Here is a 6,000-nt window from a genome sequence, read left to right as displayed (position 1 = left end):
CCTCGGGGTCTGTGTCCTTCCCGTCTATGTTGTTAAGGGGGCACCAAACATGTTATACTGTGGGGGTGGTGTAAATTCTACCCAGGACCCCAGCAACCAGGCAGAGGTGTGACAGACTGGATAAGGAGCTGATATGGAACTGCCCGGGGGCACCAGAGGAAGGCAAGCAAACAGTTCCTTCCCAACACCAAAATGGCCTGATTGCCCCCTACCTTACTATACCTACTTACTATACTTACCTGCCCCATATGGAACCGATATCCAACCAGCACCTAGAGATGTAGCCTCAGCCCCAGTGCACTCTCCAGCTGGGTGCCAGCACCTATGGGTGGGCCAGACCTTACTGCAGCATCACTGTGCCCAGAACTGACTCCCCTACTCACCATGAAGGTGCCATATTCTCCTCCATAGATTCCAGATGACACTTACACCCCCCCCCCCCCCCCGTGCTACTCACTACCTGTGATCTACCTATGGGGGTTCTGCTGACTCTTCTGTACCCCCAACCCCCAGGCACTGCTACCACTGAATCCCAGCTCTGTGCCTGCGCCCCCCCCCCCCCCCCCACACAGAACAATGTATTTTCCACTAAATCCTGCCACATTCACCTATAGACCAGGGATCCCCAACCAGTGGCTCGGGGGTAACATGTTGCTCCCCAACCCCTTGGATGTTGCTCTCAGTGCCCCCAAACCAGGGAGTTATTTTTGAATTCCTGACTTGGGGGCAAGTTTTGGTTGAATAAAAACAAGATTCCCTACCAAATAAAGCCCTGTAAGCTGATAGGGTGCATAGAGGCCCCTAATAACCAATCACAGCCCTTGTTTGGCTCCTCCATGAACTTTTATGGTGCTTGTGTTGCCCCCCAAGTCTTTTTACTTGTGACTGCGGCTCCCGAGTAAGAACGGTTGGGGACCCCTGCCCTACAGAATGTTTCTAAAATCAGATAATTTAACATACAGGAAGCCATTCACAATCGCGCAATTTCACACTAAATAACATACATTAGGGCAAAAGTAACATTTTCCTACATTTTGCTAGAAATCAGGCAAATAGAAAGACTTGCGGAGTCCCAGGGCCTGATTTACTCAAGGTACGAGGCTGCTGGGATGTGATTGGCTCACAATACACTGTGGGGGCTATGGGGGTATGTGAGGCTGCTGGGGGGGGGCAGTAATCCTGGCACACATCCTGGCATCTCAGCCAATGACGCAGCCAAAACTGTGATGAACAGAAGAAAAACAACAACAGGGAGCTAATTTGTTTTGCTCCTTCCCTCCCCAGCGCTGCCAAGCTCCTTAATGAGCCCGTCGTTAGCGCATCACCATTCCCTGAGATTCCCTGCCAACGGGCGCACTTCCTGTTATCTTTGCATCCACGCGTCTCCGCTTCCTGGGGGTGCAGAGCCTTCTCTCCGTGACCCCCTGGCCCCCCGTCTGCAAAACAGATTCCCCCGCAGGGAACTGGGAATAAACAGGATATTTAAAGGGAGCGCAACGCCATGGAGCTGAATTGTCTCTATGAACAGGACTATCCCCCATTTCTACCCTCAGTGGGGCAACACAAATCCATTCAGAGTAAGGTGTAAGGCCATGTCTGCCCAAGCCACACCCCCTGCTGAGCCCCAGCCACGCCCAGTTCCACCCAGACCTTACCCCCCAATAGCCAGGATCTACCCTAAGTGGTCGCTCCTGCACCCCCATCTCCAACATCAGGGGAAGGAGGGCCCAAAGCCATAAAGTAGGGCGAGCCTTGTAGCCATTGGCACAGAGGGTTGGCATAGGGCACTGCGCTATGGGAAAGTACATTATGGTGCCAGGCAGGGACCTGGTGGAGGAGCAGTTAGTTGGCCCAACAGGGAGCTATAGATTATCTTTCTCTGTGTGAGAGAAGAGCTGTGATTGGCTACTCACATCCTACCAAGCTTCTATACCCATAATTCCCAAGTGAAGGCTAAAGCTGTGTAGATGGGGGCTTTGATTAGGCTGGTACTGCAGTCTCTGGGGCTCTCGGGCTGCTGTCTCGCCCTGACCGTGATGGTCTCTCTACCACAGAAAAACCAAACAGCTGATACATTGCAGCCCTTAGCCAACATCTACTGCCCCGCAGGCTCTCTGGGGCATCTGTGCTATCAGTGCAGGTAGCCACTATCCACTGGTGGGACAGAGGGGCATCCTGTGGCCAAAGGCTCAGCTGCTATGGAGCCCTAGCGTTACTTGTGCCCCAGGCTTGGCACTCCTGGGTGCCCCATCTGATGGCATTACCCCCTGTAAAATGGCACCGGGGCACTTATTACTCTGGCACCTTATGCCCTAAGTCCTAAGCCACTTCTTGGGAAGATACCGGTAAGATACAGTAAGTACAGGAGAGGGGCGGGGATAAGGTACAGTAAGTACAGCAGAGGGGCGGGGATAAGGTACAGTAAGTACAGGAGAGGGGCGGGGATAAGGTACAGTAAGTACAGGAGAGGGGCGGAGGATAAGGTACAGTAAATACAGGAGAGGGGCGGGGATAAGGTACAGTAAGTACAGGAGAGGGGCGGGGGATAAGGTACAGTAAGTACAGGAGAGGGGCGGGGGATAAGGTACAGTAAGTACAGGAGAGGGGCGGGGGATAAGGTACATTAAGTACAGGAGAGGGGCGGGGATAAGGTACAGTAAGTACAGGAGAGGGGCGGGGATAAGGTACAGTAAGTACAGGAGAGGGGTGGGGATAAGGTACAGTAAGTACAGGAGAGGGGCGGGGATAAGGTACAGTAAGTACAGGAGAGGGGCGGGGATAAGGTACAGTAAGTACAGGAGAGGGGCGGGGATAAGGTACAGTAAGTACAGGAGAGGGGCGGGGATAAGGTACAGTAAGTAGAGAGGGGCGGGATAACCTTATCCCCGCCCCTCTCCTGTACTTACTGTACCTTATCCTGTATCACTAATTGCTATGAGGTGTATCTGTGCAGCGGTGCCCTGGGGCAATAGGGCAAAGTGCTGCATAAGGTGCCAGAGTAATAAGTGCGCCTGTACCATATCACACGGCTGTGTTTGGGCTAGTCCCGGCTGTGGTTGGGCTACTCCCGGTTGGGCTAGTCCCGGCTGTGTTTGGGCTACTCCCGGTTGGGCTAGTCCCGGCTGTGTTTGGGCTACTCCCGGCTGTGGTTGGGCTACTCCCGGTTGGGCTAGTCCCGGCTGTGGTTGGGCTACTCCCGGCTGTGTTTGGGCTACTCCCGGCTGTGGTTGGGCTACTCCCGGTTGGGCTAGTCCCGGCTGTGTTTGGGCTACTCCCGGCTGTGGTTGGGCTACTCCCGGTTGGGCTACTCCCGGCTGTGGTTGGGCTACTCCCGGTTGGGCTAGTCCCGGCTGTGGTTGGGCTACTCCCGGTTGGGCTAGTCCCGGCTGTGTTTGGGCTACTCCCGGCTGTGTTTGGGCTACTCCCGGTTGGGCTAGTCCCGGCTGTGGTTGGGCTACTCCCGGTTGGGCTACTCCAGGCTGTGTTTGGGCTACTCCTGGCTGTGGTTGGGCTACTCCCGGCCGTGTTTGGGCTACTCCCGGCTGTGGTTGGGCTACTCCCGGTTGGGCTACTCCCGGCTGTGGTTGGGCTACTCCCGGTTGGGCTAGTCCCGGCTGTGTTTGGGCTACTCCCGGCTGTGGTTGGGCTACTCCAGGCTGTGTTTGGGCTACTCCCGGCTGTGGTTGGGCTACTCCCGGTTGGGCTAGTCCCGGCTGTGGTTGGGCTACTCCCGGTTGGGCTAGTCCCGGCTGTGTTTGGGCTACTCCCGGCTGTGGTTGGGCTACTCCCGGCCGTGTTTGGGCTACTCCCGGCTGTGGTCGGGCTACCCCCGGTTGGGCTACTCCCGGCTGTGGTTGGGCTACTCCCGGCTGTGGTTGGGCTACTCCCGGTTGGGCTAGTCCCGGCTGTGTTTGGGCTACTCCCGGCTGTGGTTGGGCTACTCCCGGTTGGGCTAGTCCCGGCTGTGTTTGGGCTACTCCCGGCTGTGGTTGGGCTACTCCCGGTTGGGCTAGTCCCGGCCGTGTTTGGGCTACTCCCGGCTGTGGTTGGGCTACTCCCGGTTGGGCTAGTCCCGGCCGTGTTTGGGCTAGCAGGAACGGCCCGTTGGCTCAGTAGGACTGAGCCAGAGACAAAAGGCGAGAGGTAGAGAGAGAAGTGGGCGGGGAGAGGACGAAAAGGGGCTGCTGATTGGCCGGCTTAGAGAAGGAGTGACAGGGGGAGGAGCCGAGGGTGGGTGACGTCGGGCTCACTACGCACTTTAAATAAACCAGCGAAATTTCCAGAGGAGCCCGGATCCCTATTGTCCGCTCCCCCTGCCCCCCCTGCCCCCCCAGCTCCCCCTGCCCCCCCCCGTGCCCCCCCAGCTCCCCCTGCCCCCCCAGCTCCCCCTGCCCCCCCTGCCCCCCCAGCTCCCCCTGCCCCCCGTACCTCTCCTACCCCCCCATCCTCTCCATCTCATCCTGCCCCTCTCACTTGCATTTTGCCCCTGCCCCGCCTCCATTTTTATGGGATTCCTCATTATTCTGCCATTGGCCCCCCTCTCCCCTCCCTGCATTCTGCCCCCACCCATATCATTATTTACCTCTTCTGCCCCCCTGCCCCCACCTTTCCTATGATAGTTACCCCTTTCTTTATTCCTGTGGGAACCCCCCCCTGCAGCCCCTCAGGTTACTGCTCCCCCCCCTCCCCTGCCCCTTCCTGTTTTTCCTTTGCACCCCCCAATGGCACCACCAGCACCCTCCTGCCCCCCCCCAGTCATCACCCTTTGTACCCCCCTCCTGTGCCCTACCCCTTCACTGCACCCAACCCCCCCATCACCCCTCTCCTTCTGCTCTGCACCCCCTCTAGTCTGTCACTCCTGCCCCTCTGCACCCCCCCTCCAGTCTGTCACTCCTGCCCCTCTGCACCCCCCCTCCAGTCTGTCACTCCTGCCCCTCTGCACCCCCCCTCCAGTCTGTCACTCCTGCCCCTCTGCACCCCCCCTCCAGTCTGTCACTCCTGCCCCTCTGCACCCCCCCTCCAGTCTGTCACTCCTGCCCCTCTGCACCCCCCCTCCAGTCTGTCACTCCTGCCCCTCTGCACCCCCCCAACCTTCCTCCCCTCTCCCTTTTCCTCCACGACCCCCTTCCTGTTCCCCCTACGCACCCAGGGTGCCATGTACAAGCCTTACACCCCGCTTGAAGATGCCACGCGGGACCCCTCCAGACTGATGAAGGGCAGATACACAGGTGTGTGCGCCCGGGGCACCAATAAGGGGGGAGTATGGGGCAGGATAGATGCTGGTTCTGCTGGCCCATTCCTCCTGCCTTTCCCACTTTTGGAACAGCACTCCATTTTCTTTGTCCATGTGTTAGAGCTGTGTGTTAGAACCCTGTGTTAGAGCAATGGGTGAGAGCCCTGTGTTAGAGCAATGGGATAGAGCCGTGTGTTAGAGCCGTGTGTTAGAGCCCTGTGCTAGAGCCCTGTGTTAGAGCCATGGGATAGAGCCATGGGTTAGAGCCCTGTGTTAGAGCCATGGGTTAGAGCCCTGTGTTAGAGCCATGGGTTAGAGCCCTGTAGTGTTACTAAGTGACGGGAGCCCAGACTCATATTGCTGGTGAGTAATGGGCATGTAAAAAGTGCCAACTCTACTCCGTTTGCCCAGCGGAGGGTAAAAAATAGTATTCCCCCCCCCCCCATAACTGTTATATTTGCTCATTTAGCATCACCCTGCTAAATGCCCCGGCCCATATCTGCCCCCCCCCCCCACGCGGTAGCACTCACCTCCTTCTTTATATGTGTATATATATATATAAATGGGTGTGTAGCTACTGTATATCCATTGGTCAGGTACAGGGCAGAACTGGTCCGATTCCTCCTCCTCTGAGCCCACAGGTTCTGTACAGAACTCTCCATCTCTGTACTGTATATTATAGGGCTGTACCCCCCCATGGTATATTATAGGGCTGTACCCCCCCATGGTATATTATAGGGCTGTACCCCCCCATGGTATATTATAGG

At 57.0% G+C, this 6,000-nt stretch overlaps 1 protein-coding gene across 1 annotated transcript in view; it reads left to right on the top strand.

The window, feature by feature from the left end:
• Positions 1 to 5,050: 5,050 nt before the first annotated feature.
• kdm6b (lysine (K)-specific demethylase 6B) overlaps positions 5,051 to 6,000 on the top strand; it is a 78,862-nt gene continuing 77,912 nt past the window's right edge. Inside the window, exon 1 of the mRNA XM_031898017.1 lies at positions 5,051 to 5,228. The gene's annotated coding sequence lies outside the window, so the exon portion shown is untranslated. The remainder of the gene's footprint in view (positions 5,229 to 6,000) is intronic.

This window comes from Xenopus tropicalis, chromosome 3, assembly GCF_000004195.4.
Source record: "Xenopus tropicalis strain Nigerian chromosome 3, UCB_Xtro_10.0, whole genome shotgun sequence".
Classification (NCBI taxonomy): Eukaryota; Metazoa; Chordata; class Amphibia; order Anura; family Pipidae; genus Xenopus; species Xenopus tropicalis.
Note: the sequence above shows the minus strand (reverse complement) of the source record. Positions and strands in the feature narration are given on the sequence as shown.